We start from the raw sequence: 14,721 nt of genomic DNA on the forward strand, positions 1-14,721 counted from the left end.
AGACCTGTGTGCTTCTCTCAACACCAGTTTATTCATAAATAGAAATGAGGGCAATAACACAAACCTAAAAGGGTTAGTGAGTCACGAATGAATAGTACCCCAACTTTGCAAGATGGAACTATTAAAGAAAATTGGGCAAAGAGTCCATAGGCCCTCTCCATATTATCTCTTACAACTACATGGGAATCTACATTACATCTAAAAATAAAAAGTCTATTATTTTAAAGAGGCTATTGAGTTTAAATCAGCTCACCGTCTCAAATAAGGAACACACAGTACAAATAAGAGAATGCGCAGCCCATGAGATGCACTCAGTAAATATTCCCACTGAACCCACTGGTCCCTCCAAATTCAGAGCATGAGGATGTGTCCTCGTGGCCAGAGGCCACTGCACCTGAAGCTAAAAAAGCTAATGGTCCCCACTTTCAAAAGCCCCTGCCACCAACCTAGGTCTAATTTTGTATTTGTAATTTTTTTTCTTTTTATAAAATAGAAATCCCCAATTGCATAGCCTTCAGGTCACCAAAACCTGACCACAGAGATCATGATGGCAACCCTCCTTGGTGAAACAATAAAATGAAAAGCCATTTCCACAAGACCTGTGTGTAAATCTACTAGGGAACTTCATCCTGGACTGAGAGGAAGAGGACTGGGGAGGAGGGGGCAATCTGAGGCACACAGACCCATGGGCCACCTGTCCCATGATGGACATTACACTCAACCCTCACCCTCCAGGAACTTCAAAATACACACAGACAGAGTGATGTGGACAATATATATGTATTTTTAAAGAAATTCCGACTCTCTAGCAGGTCTTGTATCTACCGAGACACAAATGGCTTATGTGTATAATGTTTCACAAAAGCCTTAAAACATTACCACCCCAACTTGACACATTAAGAAACTAGGGATAGAGGTTTATCACATTGTGCAAGATTAGAGAGATGCCACATCAGACACTGTATTTAAACCCAAGCCTTTGCTCCAGTGCTCACACAAGAAAGTGTGACATAATGCCCCTTTCCTGCCCTCTCCCTGCAATAAATCTCTGAAGAGTCTTTTCTGTGCCACGTGGAATCACAATCACGTCAATTTACCACAAAGAGCTATGTGACTCCTTGGAGGACGTGTCAAAATCTAAAGGGTTGTGATGGGAGGAGAGATTTGAATTTTCTGTTTCTCAAAGGAAACATGGCTTTAAAAGAAACTGAAAAGCACTTATCTAGTCTAAGCCCTCATTGTGCAGAGAAGGAAATGGAGGCTCAGAAGAGATGAGGAAAGGGACTTATTAACAAATATTGCCTCAGTGCAACACCAAGCCAGCCCTGGGCCCTTCTGGGGGAGTACCTGGAAGGTCCAGGAAAATGATTGTTAGAAAAAGGAAAGAGAAGAAGCATACAAGGCCCTGTCTCTACACCACCATACCATGAAGTTCCACCAAATTATCCAGTATTGGGTGCAGCCAAAATTTAGGTGGGCTAAAGAGGTTATAGAAACCTGGAAGTCTCAACCATAGTGGAAATTCCAACATTTACTGTTTTTTTCCAAGTTCAAGCATCAGTTCAGTGGGCGCTCCATACGAGGGACTACACGAGGCCTGGAGTTCTCCCAAATACAGATCTCTATTATCACGTGTGCAAACCACACACAGGCCCACCAGAAGAAAAACGCCCACACATAAGATGGAACTACTGAAACAGAAAAGAGCCAACCAGCATATATTGCTAGCAAAAACGGTGCTGCTAGAAATAGACTCATGGACATAGAAAGCAAACTGTTGTTAGCAGGCAGGAAAGGGAGGATTAACAGATACACATTAATAAATATAAAATAAATGACAAGGACCTACTATATAGCACAGGGTACTATTTTCAATTTCTTGTAATGAGTTGTACTAAAAACAATCTGAAAAACATTTATATACATATGCATAAGCTTATAACTGAATCTCTGCTGTACATCTGAAGCTAACATGGTAAATTTACAACACTTCAATAAAAAATAATTTTATATAATAAGTAAAAATAAAAGCAACGCCATAAAAAAAAAAAAGTAAAAGAACACGGTAATCCCCTTAGCTGTAGGTGGTGGAGAACTCTGCAAGCACCAAGTCCACTCGAATACTCCAGCACTGGCGGTCACTCATTCTAACCATCAGAGAATCACTTGGCTTCTATGAGGTTACTTTTCTCTTCAGTGAAAGGCTACAGTTGCATCTAATGATGTATTGAATCTCATCATTCACAAACCCAAGAATTAATGAGGATTTCCCATAGGCCTGGCTCTGGACAGATGAAAAGATAGGGTCCCAGATATATTCATGTGTAGAAGAAGTTTATGCCATAAAGACATTAATTCTTCCTGCTTTGATAGACAGATTCATTGCAATTCTGATTAGAATTCCTCCCAGATATTTCATGGAATGTAACAAGTTAATTTATGGTCAGGAACAGCCAAGAAACTTCTTTAGAACCACCACTGGGAAGGGGTGGATAGGTCATGCATTTCAACTGGTCTTTCTGATGTGATGAAAACGTTCTGGAATAATAATGGTTGCACAAATGTGAATATGCTAAAAGCTGCTGAATTGTAACATTCAAGTGGGTGGACTTCATGGTGTGTGAACAATATCACAATAAAGCTGTTATATGAAAAAATCCTTCTTGCCAATTATTTTTCCCTCTATACTACTAGTCTGTCCCACAATTTAAGTAAAACAAACAAACAAAAAAAAACAAAACAAACCAGATTTTGCCAGGAGCTCTTTAGGAGTGCAATGTCCCTGGGTCTCCAACGCCTCAGGTTGTGCTGTTCCTGTTAACACACAATAGCTGGGCTGGACTAGTTAGGGACTATAAGTATCTTTTTAAGATCGACGGTCTCACGTTTCACCCTGGGAGAGTGAATGATGGAGGATGAGACAGCCTCATACCTTCAGCTCATTTTTAACTGAACCAAGCCCTGCTTTCACCACTGTAATCCCTCTCAGTATAAAAACATGTGACATCAACAAGCACCGCCATCATAACACCTGAAAGTGTTCAAGGTACTTACCTGGGGCAGAAATCCTGATCAAGGAGACAGAAGCTCCCTCAGCACTGCCGCTCCCTTTTCCCGACTCCACCAGGAGAAGCTGGGAGTTACAGCCGCGGGCTCTCAGCCTGGGGAGCAGCGCCCACGCCGCTAATCTGGACCTCAGGGATCGGGAAAGGGAGAGGAAGGCAGCCCCGCGGTCGCGGGGCAGGGAGAGCGGGGTGGGGGACGCGGGCTGCAGCCCCGCTCGGAGGCCAGCCCCAGCCCCAGCCCAAGCCGCCCGCCCCGTCCGGGTGTACAGACCCCGCCCGCCCGGGACACAGCCCGCCCAGTGGTGGGGACGGGTCGGCGGCCTAGGAGAGGAAGCCCGGGAGGGGAGGACTCGCGGGCGGGAGAGGGGAAGCGGAAGCCAGCCGCGGACTGAGGGGAGCCCGGCTGGGCCAAGAGGCGGCAGGGGCACACCTGGCCCTGGGCAGCTGTGGCCGGGGCGCCGGGGCAGGTGGCGCGGGCAGAGGGGTCTGGCCCGAGCAATCCAGCTGAACACACGCTGACTGGCGCCCTGGGGGGCTGTGACACGCCGACCGCCCTCCCGCAGCCGCCTCACCCCTTTCCCGATATCCCCTCACCTTGCACTTCCACAGCCAGAGGCCCCGGCCCCAGGCAGTAGCCAAAGGCCTACAGGGCGACAGAGCTGAGAAGCCATTGGGGCCGATCCCCGGCTAGGAGCTGGAGCTTCCAACCCGCGGTCCAGCTGGCAGCAACTGCGCATGCGCAGGAGGGCCAGCGATCCGCTCTGGGTCCTGAGAGAGAAGGGGAACCGAGGGAGGGAGAATAGGGGAGGAGGAGGGGAGGCGGGAAAAAGTAGAGGGAGACACATGGACAGGAGGAGCAGAGGGAAGGCAGTTATCTGGAATTGGGAGGGGAGTAACAGAGATGGGGAGAAAGCGTTTTACCTCTTGTGGCACCCCGAAGGAGGCAGCAGTCCTGCCTATACACCCTTCTCTTACCCGTCATTGCCCACAGCTCATATTTTACGTCCCTGGCCCAGCCCTCCAGCTAAGGTCTCTGCAGAAACCCTACGGGTATCATACCCGTTGCCCCCACAAGGAGCTAGGTTTACTGTTGCTCAGGGAACCAAGCACCCGCAGGTGTTGTTTCTCAGAACTACCTTGGGAAGAGTACATATTCCCCTTTTACACGCTGGGAAACAGGCAGGCACGATCTCTGCCTTAGCTCCACTGTCCCAAATGTTGGGCTGGCAGGGAGTGGGAGGTAAAATGTCAGAGCCCCAGAAGGAGCAGACTGCCTGAGTGTTGGTGTAGAGTCCCCATCCCTCCTGGGTAAACCACACCCCAACCTCGGGGAATAATCAAGGGCTCACCGTAGGCCCCTGTGTGTGGGAGAGCTGCCCTCAGTCCCAGTGTCCAACTTGCTAGGTAGGTAGAAGTGTTATTGAGTCCAAATTCATTCTCCTCAGTGCAGGACAGGCCAGTACGTTGGGAGACCAAGTGTTGGGGCATGGAATAGCAAGTTTCTGTAGACCTAGATGGCAAACTAATGTCCTGGAAAACCATCTCCCCAAGTCAGAATTCAGGCTGCTTTCCTATGTGCTTGGTTTTTGCAAACTTCTTGGTGTAGGAATTCCTTCTTGTTAGAATCCTTTGTTCTTGCAGCTATCTCCCTGGGTCAGATCCCTGTAAACCTCCAACAAAACAAACGTTATTTTCTATTCTGCAACGTGTTATCTTTATATGATTGGAAAAGTGTTAAATACCCTTAAAGGTCAGAGCCTTCAGAATAGGCTCTCCTGTATATTTTAGGCTCTAGGCAACATTGTTTTACAAGCAAGAAGAAGCCTAGGAGACAGAGCACAGGGTTAAAGTCAAAGGAACAGATCTAATATGGAGTCAGATTTCTTCTTTTCTATTACTGTGGCAGAAGCCACTTGAGGATTTAAATCCCTTAAAGTTAAAAATAAGTAAAACTTTAAAGGAATTTACATACATTGGTGGGAACTTGCATAGCATATCTGGAAAAGCACACAAAGGATTGTAAACATTGGCATCTCCAGGGAGGCATGTAAGAACAGAGGATGAGGGAAAACTTCTTTCACTTGAGTATTTTTTGCTCTGTTTGAATTTTTTTAACCATATGCATATATTTCTTTTTCAGTTAAAATAAATGTGTAATGGAGCAAAGGAGTAACTAGTTCAGCAAATACAGCAGCCATAGACTCACTGAGTCATCATTTTCGATTTAAGCCAGGAAGCATTGATTGTCTCTCTCCTATGTGCCCAGTGCTGTTTTAAAACTTTTTTATATATTTTTTTTATAAAATAATAACATGCTATCCCTCACCCCTGCTCAGGGCTGGTGGGAAACCAACTGAGTTTTTATTGAGTTGTTTTCCAAGGAGTAGAGATGAGTTATAAACAGAACACAACTTCAGGGCAAAACAGGCGGACTGGTTTTCCAGCAGGCCAGATAGCGATGACGGGTTTTCAATAGAGGCGCACAGAGGCTGAGAGAGAAAGCCTCCAGGACCCTACAGAAAGCTGCCCACAGTGCTTTCTCCATGGCACTACTGAAATAGGAAAGAACAAATCTGACTCCATATTAGATCTGTTCCTTTGACTTTAAACCTGTGCCCTGTTTCCTAGGCTTAGTCTTGCTGTTTCTGCACCTTTTGTGAAACAATGTTGCCTAGATCCTGAAATATACAGGAGACCCTATTCTCAAGGCTCTGACTTTGAAGGATATTATCACTTTTCCATTCGTATAAAGATAACAAGATACAGAATAGAAAATAACATTTGCTTGTTGGAGGTTTACACGGATCTGACCCAGGTGAAGAGCTGCAAGAACAAAGGATTCTAAAAACAAAGAATTCATACACCAAGTTTGCATCAACCAAGCATTCCCGCTTCCCCTTTTTAATATAAGAAGAGCCTGAATTCTGACTTGGGATGATGGTTCTCCAGGACATTGGTCTACCATCTTCTCCACTGGCTTTACAAATTAAAGCCGCTATTTCTTGCCCCAAATCCTTGTCTCCTGATGTGTTGGCCTATAATGCACGAGTAGAACAAGCGTGGACTCGGAAACACAAACATACATTGAAAGTACGCATTTGGTATATTAAATGACCTGCTTCCACTCGTATTCCTGAGGTTTTCTTCTCTTGACCACTCCTACTATATTTATGAAAAACCTGTCATGTGGACACATTTCCTTCTCTAGCCACTACCCTTCCAGGTAAAAACTGATGCCAAGAAGGCAATGGAAGTTGCTAGAAGGTATTACCTGGCCAAAAAAGAGCAGAAGTGGGTTCTGGCTGATGTTCAGGAGCAGGCCGGGGCACCTGACAAGATGTCATAAGTACGGATAGACAGCTGGGCACCAAAGGAGAAGCTTCTAAACTTCCATGAGGGAATTGTTGGATAGGAAGGAACAGTCCCAGACTATAGCTCTGATCCCACCACGAGCTTCCTGGGCAAGGCTGGGCAAGTCATTTAAATTCTCTAGACCCGTACTGTCCAACACGGGAGCCACCAGCCACATGCAGGATTATGATGTTATTCTGTAGCCAGACAGAATTATAAATAAACACTTTATTGCAAAGGGTCAGCAGGTATAATATTTAAAAACATTATTGGTTATCTTGCCCTAACAAGTTATTTTTGTATGTCTAGCTTTCTGTGGGTTGTAATGCCTGCGACTAATGTTTCCCTTACAGTGAGGTATTTTGAAATTATAAGTTACTGGACACAGTACACTCATATCACAGTTGAAAAAAAACTGATCTAAATAAGCAAGGTGATCTGACTTAGTAGTTATGAGCAGGGGCTCTGGGGCCAGCCTGCATAAGTATTAATTCTCACTCTCCCTCCAGGGAGTTCTGTGTGAATCTTGGACAAATTATTGTTGCTGTTGTTGTTGTTGTTGTCGTTGTCATTGTTATTATTTGTGCCTCTTTTTCGTTACCTTTTAAATAGCGAGGAAAATGTAGACTCTATCCCCTACAGTGTTGGCAGGATTAAATGAGTAAACGTCTGTGCTGCCCACTTCCCTGGGTTTCAGCATTCTCCAGGCAATCAGTGCCAAACGCAGTGGCATTCTCCACTGTCTTCGTCAGTCTGGGATTCTGTAACAAATTACCGTGTGTCGGGTGGCTTAAACAACCAGCATATTCCTTATGGTTTGGAGGCTGAGGCTTTCAAGGTCAATGTATCTGGGAGAGGATTGCCAGCTCGAAGATGGCTGTCTTCCCACTATCTTCATGGCCCAGAGAGGAGAGAGAAGCAAGCACTTTGGGGCCCTGTATAAGAACACTAATAACATTCATGAGGGCTCTACTCTCATGACCTCATTTTATCCTACTAATCACCTCCCAAAGGCCCCGCATCCTTATATCATCAACCTGGGAGATGAGGTTTCGACATATGGATTTTGAGGGGATGCATTCAGTCCACACATCGGCTAACTCTCCCAAACATGCAGTCATCAAACCTGTAGCTAATTTCAAAATAATGTTTATATCTCTCTGCCCATTTCCATTCCTACATCTACTAACACTGAAGCCCTGCTACATTTTATTTCTTATTTTCCTTGTAGAGGTTTAATTGATTCCTCTAACTCCAAGGATTCGCTCACTCCAGTCTGCTTGACAGCCCTGCCAGGTAGGTCTTCCTTAAAACACCTTCCCACTTCACCTGGTAGTTTTTTAGGTGTAAATGTCAGAATTCTCTCCACACCCCATCCTAGACCTTTAATCCCTTACACTACCGCTCACTATGTTATTTTCCTATTACCACTGTAACAAATTCCCATAAGCTTAATAGCTTAAACCAGCACAGACTTATCAGCTTATGGCTGTGGATGTCAGAGATCCAACACAGTTCTCATTGGGATAAATTCAAGATACCAGCAGGGTTCCTTCCTCCTAGAGGGTCTAGAAGAGAATGTTTCCTTTTTTTTTTCCAGTTTACAGAGGTCACCCACCTTCCTTAGCTTGTGCCCCTCAACTTCCTCCATTTTCATGGTCAGCAGCCTTTCTGAACATTGCTCCATCGCTACACCTCCCTCTGATTTTAAACTCAGCTGGGAAATATCCTCCATTTTAAGGACCCCTGTGATTACATTCAGCCCACCTGGACAATCCAGACTACTCACCCTATTGTCTCATCTCAGGATCCCCTTGCCCCATCCCACTCAGGCAGTATGTATGTGGCTGTGACATTCACCTTGTGTAACATTTCCTCATGAGCAATTTATGGTTCAAGGCACTTATAAGTGACTTTTTGTTTTTCTTCCTTATCCTTTCTACATTCAGTTTGTCTGGTGAGATTATATGAATCCTTTTTATTTGTGCCCCTGCACTAATCTATAATAATGTATCATGGGTTTAAAGGCTAACTAATAGACAATTTAGGAGACAGAAATCCTCTAAGATTTTTAATCCTAAAATATCTGTCATCCCTTTTGCCATGTACAGTAACATGTCACAGGTGGCTACCCTGTGGCCGGGGAGGGACATGATTCTGCCATCACACTCCCCTCATTCTTACCAATGTGCTGATCAACTAACCAAGGATCTATGCTCTCCAACTCACTCACTTCCTCCTCCTTTCCATTGACTATCCTGTTCCCACCGCTTCCTTCATTCACCACATCAGGATTTCATGACCACATTCTCCCCTAAATGAAATGGGTATCTTGCATCTAATGCCTGACAGCTGTTCTTATTGTACATGCACACACTGACCTACACATAATCCCGTCCATCTCTTTATTTTCCTAGAATCTTCCAGAAGAATCAGTTCCATGATGATAATGATGATACTGACAATGATGACAGGGGCCTCTCAAGGATTCTGATAAAGAGGGAATTGATAAAGGGAGGGAATCATTGCAAAATTGCCCCAGAAACAGGCTTAAAGGTAAATAACTCTTATAGTGTTTAATGAAATTGACTAATATTTAACTATTTTTAAGACTTTATATCACTGAATTTAAAATTTTAACGGGAATTTTCATTCACCACTAACCAAGATTCAACTCTGGGACCAAAATCTAAGGATTTCTGTCTTCTAAAAAATTGTCCACTAGCCTTTTAAACACGTGATCCTTTTAAAAAGTTTAGTGCTGGGCTGAAAATAAGCAGGATTCATATAATCTCACGAGACACAGTGAATGTGGAAAGACTAAGAAATAAAAATAAAAAGCCATTCATAACGTCTTGAACTTTACGTTGCTCACAGGGGAAAATGTTTGCCAATGTGTGTGTCACATCAACATGACGACTGAGTGGGATGGGGAAGCTGATCTTCCTCATCAGTCATTTATGCTGATTTGTTAGATGCCAAAACAGTTTCCTCATTGAAATTGCTTCTAACAAGTATGGAAGAATTTAGGTTCTACCAAAAGCAGGCTGAACATTTTCCCCTGCTTTCAGGTCTCTGGACTGAATGTCCCCACAAGAAGGACATGATTATGTTTCATAGGGAAGTCTTCCTGAGAAGCAACAGGCTTTTCTAGGGCAGAACTGCAGGGCCCCCCATGGAGGGCTGGAGGAGGTCTAGAGGGGACACTGGAAAAATAGCAGGAGTGAATTCAGATACTGCTGCTCAGGTCGCCAAAGACAGCATTGCTATCTCTAAGGATATGACATTCTCCCAAATTTTCCATGAGTGAAGGAGCCTGTGAACACTAAGCAGGTTGTTAAGACACAGCAGCACATAATTTGCGTGACAACACAATTAGAGTATGATTTGATATTTGCAAAATAACTAGCCCATTGTTCTTTGAAACTGCAGCAGTAGCAATAGAAATAAAAAAGACTGAGCCGTCTTGGAGACAACAATCAATAAACAATTCTAAATCTGCAGAATTCCTTGACAATATTCAAGCAATGAGCTAGATGTGTGCTGCAGATACCTCTTACTGCAGGGCTCACTCCTGCAAAGCATAGAACTAGTTTCTCAGCACACAGAGGGAACCAAGTCAAGATTCCTAATCTTTTGAGATTTACTAAATGGCTGGAAAGATCAGACAAGTACATACAGGCAAATATGATTAAATGGAATCAAATAATATCAAATGTGATTTGAGCACAGACGAAAGAGAAATTCCTTTCACCTGGGATCTAGAGAGACTTCTTCAGAAAATGTGGCTCTGGAGACGGCCAAAGACATGGGTGGAATTTTGGCAGAACAGGATGTAAGGAATTTAAAAACTTATTCTATAATTCATATAAAAATTCAAAGGATCCCAAAAATCCAAAACAACTTTGAACAAGAAAAACAATGTTGGAAGACTTGCACTATCTGATTTTCAAACTTTTTTTTTATAAATCTACAGTAATCAGAAATTATGGTGTTGGTGTAAAACAGGAAAATAGAATAATGGAACACAATAGAATGTTCAGAACTAAACCAAGACTTATACAGACAATTGATTCTCAAAAAGGATGCTGTGGAGAAAGGATCTTTTCAGCATGTAGTGCTGGAACAATTAGATAGTGATACGCAAAAAAAAAAAATGAACTTTGATTCACACCTCACAAAATATACAAAATTTACCTCAAAATGGATCATAGATCTTAATAGGAAATCTAAAACTATAAAACAGCTAGGAGAACAAGCATAGGCTTAAGCTTTATGGCCTTGGGTTTGGCAAATTTTTCTTTGCTATGACACCAAAAGTATCATCTATTTTAAAAAGAAACTGATAGAGTGAACTTTATGAACATGAAGACTCTTCAATGCTCTTCTAAACACTGCTAAGCAAATGAAAAGACAAGCCATAGACAGAAGCTATTTGCAGATCATATATCTGATAATGGTCTCTCTTTGTATCTGATCCAGAATAAAGAGGTCTCAAAATTCAATAATAATTCAAACACCTGAATGAATGAGGCCAGAAAACACACTTCAGTAAAGATATCCAGATGGATAATAAGCATATGAAAAGATGCTGATTAAAGGTGTCATTAGTGATTAGAGAAATACTTTTAAAAACCACAGTGAGATACTAGTTCACATACATACTAGAATGAATACAGTTAGAAAGACTGACCTTACAAGGTGCTGGCAAGGAAGTAGAGCAACCAGAACTGATACACACTACGAGGAATTTACAATAGTACAACCATTTTGGAAAAGTCTTTAACAGATTCTTTTAAAAAGGTAAACACCTATGTACCATATAATCCAGACATTCCTCATCTGGTGCTTTAGAAAGGAAAAGCATATGTCCATACAAAGACTTATAACCAAATATTCACTGCTATTTTATTTATAATAGCACAAGTTGTAAATAACCCATGCATCCATCAAGAAGTAAATGCAGAAAGAAATGATGGTCTATACAAACACTGCTCACAATAAACTCTTCAGTAAAAACTCAGCACTAAACAATACTCTACTATAAGACAAATAAGCTATTAATACAGCAACACAGATGATTCTCAAAATAATTACACTGAATGAAAGAAGTCAGACAACATAGAGTAGATACTGCATGAATCCATTCATATAAGGATCTTGAAAATGCAAACCAATATGTTGTGATAGAAAGCAGATCAATGGTTCCCAGGGGAAGAGACGGGGAGGGAGGGAGGGACAACAAAAGTCAGGAGAGAAGCTTTGTGGGTGATGGGTATGTTCACTGTCTTGAGTGTGGTCATGGTTCCTTGGGAATATTCTTACGTCAAAACATATTAAGCTGTACACTTTAAACGTGTGAAAATTATTTTGCCAAGTATACCTCAAAGCTGTTTTAAGAAAAAAGGCACTTTAGTCCTGATCCACCTCAGCGCCTGATTGGAGTGACATGATCAGTCCCTCACACTGTCTGCCTAACGGGAAGGTAGAAAAGCTCTCACGGAAGATAACATGGATTTTTCATTTGCAATGTCTGCCATGTAATAAAGAATTTCTAGACATGCAACATGTCCAGACTATATGACAGATAACATGAGAATAAGGAGCATTAGACAAAGGATGCAAACCCCAGGTGATGTAGGCGTCAGAGTTACCAATAAAGGCTATAAAATACTTTTAATATATTCAAGAAAATAAGGAAATGATGGGAGAATAGATAACAGGGTAGAGACTTTCACCAGAGAAATATACTGTAATGTATTTTTAGGAAAAATCAAACCGATACTCTAGAACTGAAGCTTTCAGCTCTGGAAACAGGTAAACAGAGCTAATTAGGATCCCTTTTAAGTAAAACTTTCAGTAATTCTGGGTAAAATATAACAACAAAGTAACACAGAGCTAACTATGGAGAGAGAAGTTCCCTGATGACAATACAAAGAGGACACTTAAAGCCCAGAGTGGTCATCTTGTGAGCTGATGCCACCGCACCCTGGAGGGAAGGGGTTTTCATCTGCACATAAATAAGGATACAATGTCCATGTAGGAAAAAGTGTCCATACCAGATGTAGAAGACTCTTCCTCTATATCTATATAGTCAGAGACAGAGATGTAAAGTGGCAGCAGAGGTCACAGTGACACAGGGCCCTGGGCCAAGGAGTGTGAGCACCTCTGCAAGCTGGGAAAGGTAGGATGACGAATCCCTCCCAAGAGCCTAGGTGTGGAACTTAGCCTTGGCCACTCGTTGGTTTTAGCCCGCTGACATTGACTTTGCACTACTGCACCCTAGAACAGTGAGAAGATGAATGTGTATTGCTTTAAGCCACTGAGTCTGTGGTCCTTTGTTACAACAGCAATAGGAAAGGAACTCAGGAACCAATATGAACTTGAACCACAGGCTGCCTGCTGTGCTGGCAGGGAGTCCGTTGTCTCTGATCCTGGGGGAGTGTCCTGTCCTCTGGCAGCATCCACAAACTACCTCATGCTAACTTGGCAGTTTGCAGAGGGTTAAATCTTATCCCTGCACAGTTCTTGATATTTAGTTAATAAAAATGATGGTGTCATCATGGGTATTTTTCCATCTTTTAAATACCCTTCAGTCTTCTAATAAAGCTACTTCTAATTAAGAGACCATGTAAATAGTTTTCAATCTTCATAATAAATAACTGTGGTTTTATCTGGTTACTTAAATTATGAATAATAATGTTCACATTTGTAAAAGTTATTAAAATCAACATTGTTTAATGAAAATATCATTTCTTTTCGCATGAACATGTATTAACTACAAGAAATGTTCCATGCTTTCTTCTACGATTTACTGTTAGAGCCTTAAAGAATAATATTTTCCTCAAAAGATATTACGGCAAAGGGATTTCTTTTGGTGGAACTGTTCCGGCATCAAATCTGGTGCATGTCTCAGGCCACTGGCAACATAGAGATGATAGAAATTAGGAGGCATTATAAACACAGAATCATTTTTAAAGGAATTAAAAAAACTGGATGTGTGTAAACAAAGAATCAGAGAATATTCTGGTGAAATAAATGTATTTTTCAGCTTAAGCAAGACATGGGGTGAATAAATCTGAAATGAAAAAACCACCCAGAGATTAGCAGCGAGTCATGCATGCAGTGTGAATGATCAAAACCAAGTTGTTTCCAAACCAGTGTGTAGGCTTGATGCCTTCATGAATCAAATCTGTGTGGCACCAGGCCACCTCGAATACATGTTGATGAGGTATTTATAAGCCCTTCACCATCCCAAATCAAAGCCCACGCACGAGCCACAAGACCATCACCTACACATTTGGAAAACACACAACATGGTGAATAGTACTTTTCTTGTTCAGTAGCCGGTGGCAGCGAACTGTGAGCAGACAGAGATACAGGGACACAGAGGCACCTCCCCTCAATCAGCTGATAAACTTCCGTGCATCCCTGGGGACAGGATTGTCATCAAATGCACCATGGATTGATCCTCCTCCTAGGAAAGGAACCGTAGTGCTGTCATTAGGTTTGAGCAGGGGTGGGTGGAGGATCTCAGAAGAGTTGTTTCAGCACACCAATAGAATTCTTGGCCACCGTGACAACGAAAGACAAGTCCCCTGCCATCCCGGTAGGCACTTGGGCTCCTGACAAAAGCTGGGCTCAGTAAAGGGTTGAGTAGAAGGCACAGACCTGAGGGATGCCCCAGCAATAGGCAGGAGGTAGGGCCTGGTTTATACTGCTCTGGGTGTATCCCAGACTCATCCGAATACGAAATCAGAAATTTGCAAAACAGCAGAGCTGGGGTGGATCATCTACTCCAGACTCCTCACCTTACAGTTAAAAGGGTGGCAACCCTGACAGGCAAAGCAACGTGCTAAAGGCAGAGCGTGGAAGTCGCAGTGCCAGATGAAATGCAGCGTGCAACCCCCGTTCAAGGCCGCTGACTCTGACGACGGGGCCAAGGTTTCCAATGAGGAGAATAAGACAGTGTAAATACTTTGTTCCCCCTAAAACCCCAAATGTTTTTTAAAGGCACAAAAACTCACCTTAACTAGATCTCTTCTGAGGGGGCTCTCTTCTGCTTCTTCGTCTTTCTGTCTCCATTTCCCTCTCTCAGACACAAACACATTCAGTTTTGTGAAAGGGGACTTCCTTCCATACAAAGACAGACTTCACATCTTCAGAAAGATACCTGAGAAAGCACGTTTCTCAATTCAAGTCTTTGTGTGAGTTCTGGGCAACTGGCTTATTTTCTAGAACAATCGGTAGTTACAAAATCAGGAAATCATCTTCCACAAAGGCAGAGTTCTGGTCCGTGTTGATA

At 42.7% G+C, this 14,721-nt stretch overlaps 1 protein-coding gene and 1 long non-coding RNA gene across 2 annotated transcripts in view; both read right to left on the reverse strand.

Annotated features, from left to right (window-relative positions):
- LOC140694894 (trafficking protein particle complex subunit 9-like) overlaps positions 1–14,721 on the reverse strand; it is a 410,228-nt gene that overhangs the window by 122,855 nt on the left and 272,652 nt on the right. The window lies entirely within an intron of this gene.
- On the reverse strand, positions 6,391–14,720 carry LOC140694899 (uncharacterized). The gene is made up of 3 exons (XR_012070565.1): positions 14,444–14,720; positions 7,018–7,177; positions 6,391–6,613 (listed from the first exon to the last, which is right to left on the reverse strand). It is a non-coding gene; the product is annotated as an uncharacterized lncRNA (long non-coding RNA).

This window comes from Vicugna pacos, unplaced genomic scaffold, assembly GCF_048564905.1.
Source record: "Vicugna pacos unplaced genomic scaffold, VicPac4 scaffold_109, whole genome shotgun sequence".
Classification (NCBI taxonomy): domain Eukaryota; kingdom Metazoa; phylum Chordata; class Mammalia; order Artiodactyla; family Camelidae; genus Vicugna; species Vicugna pacos.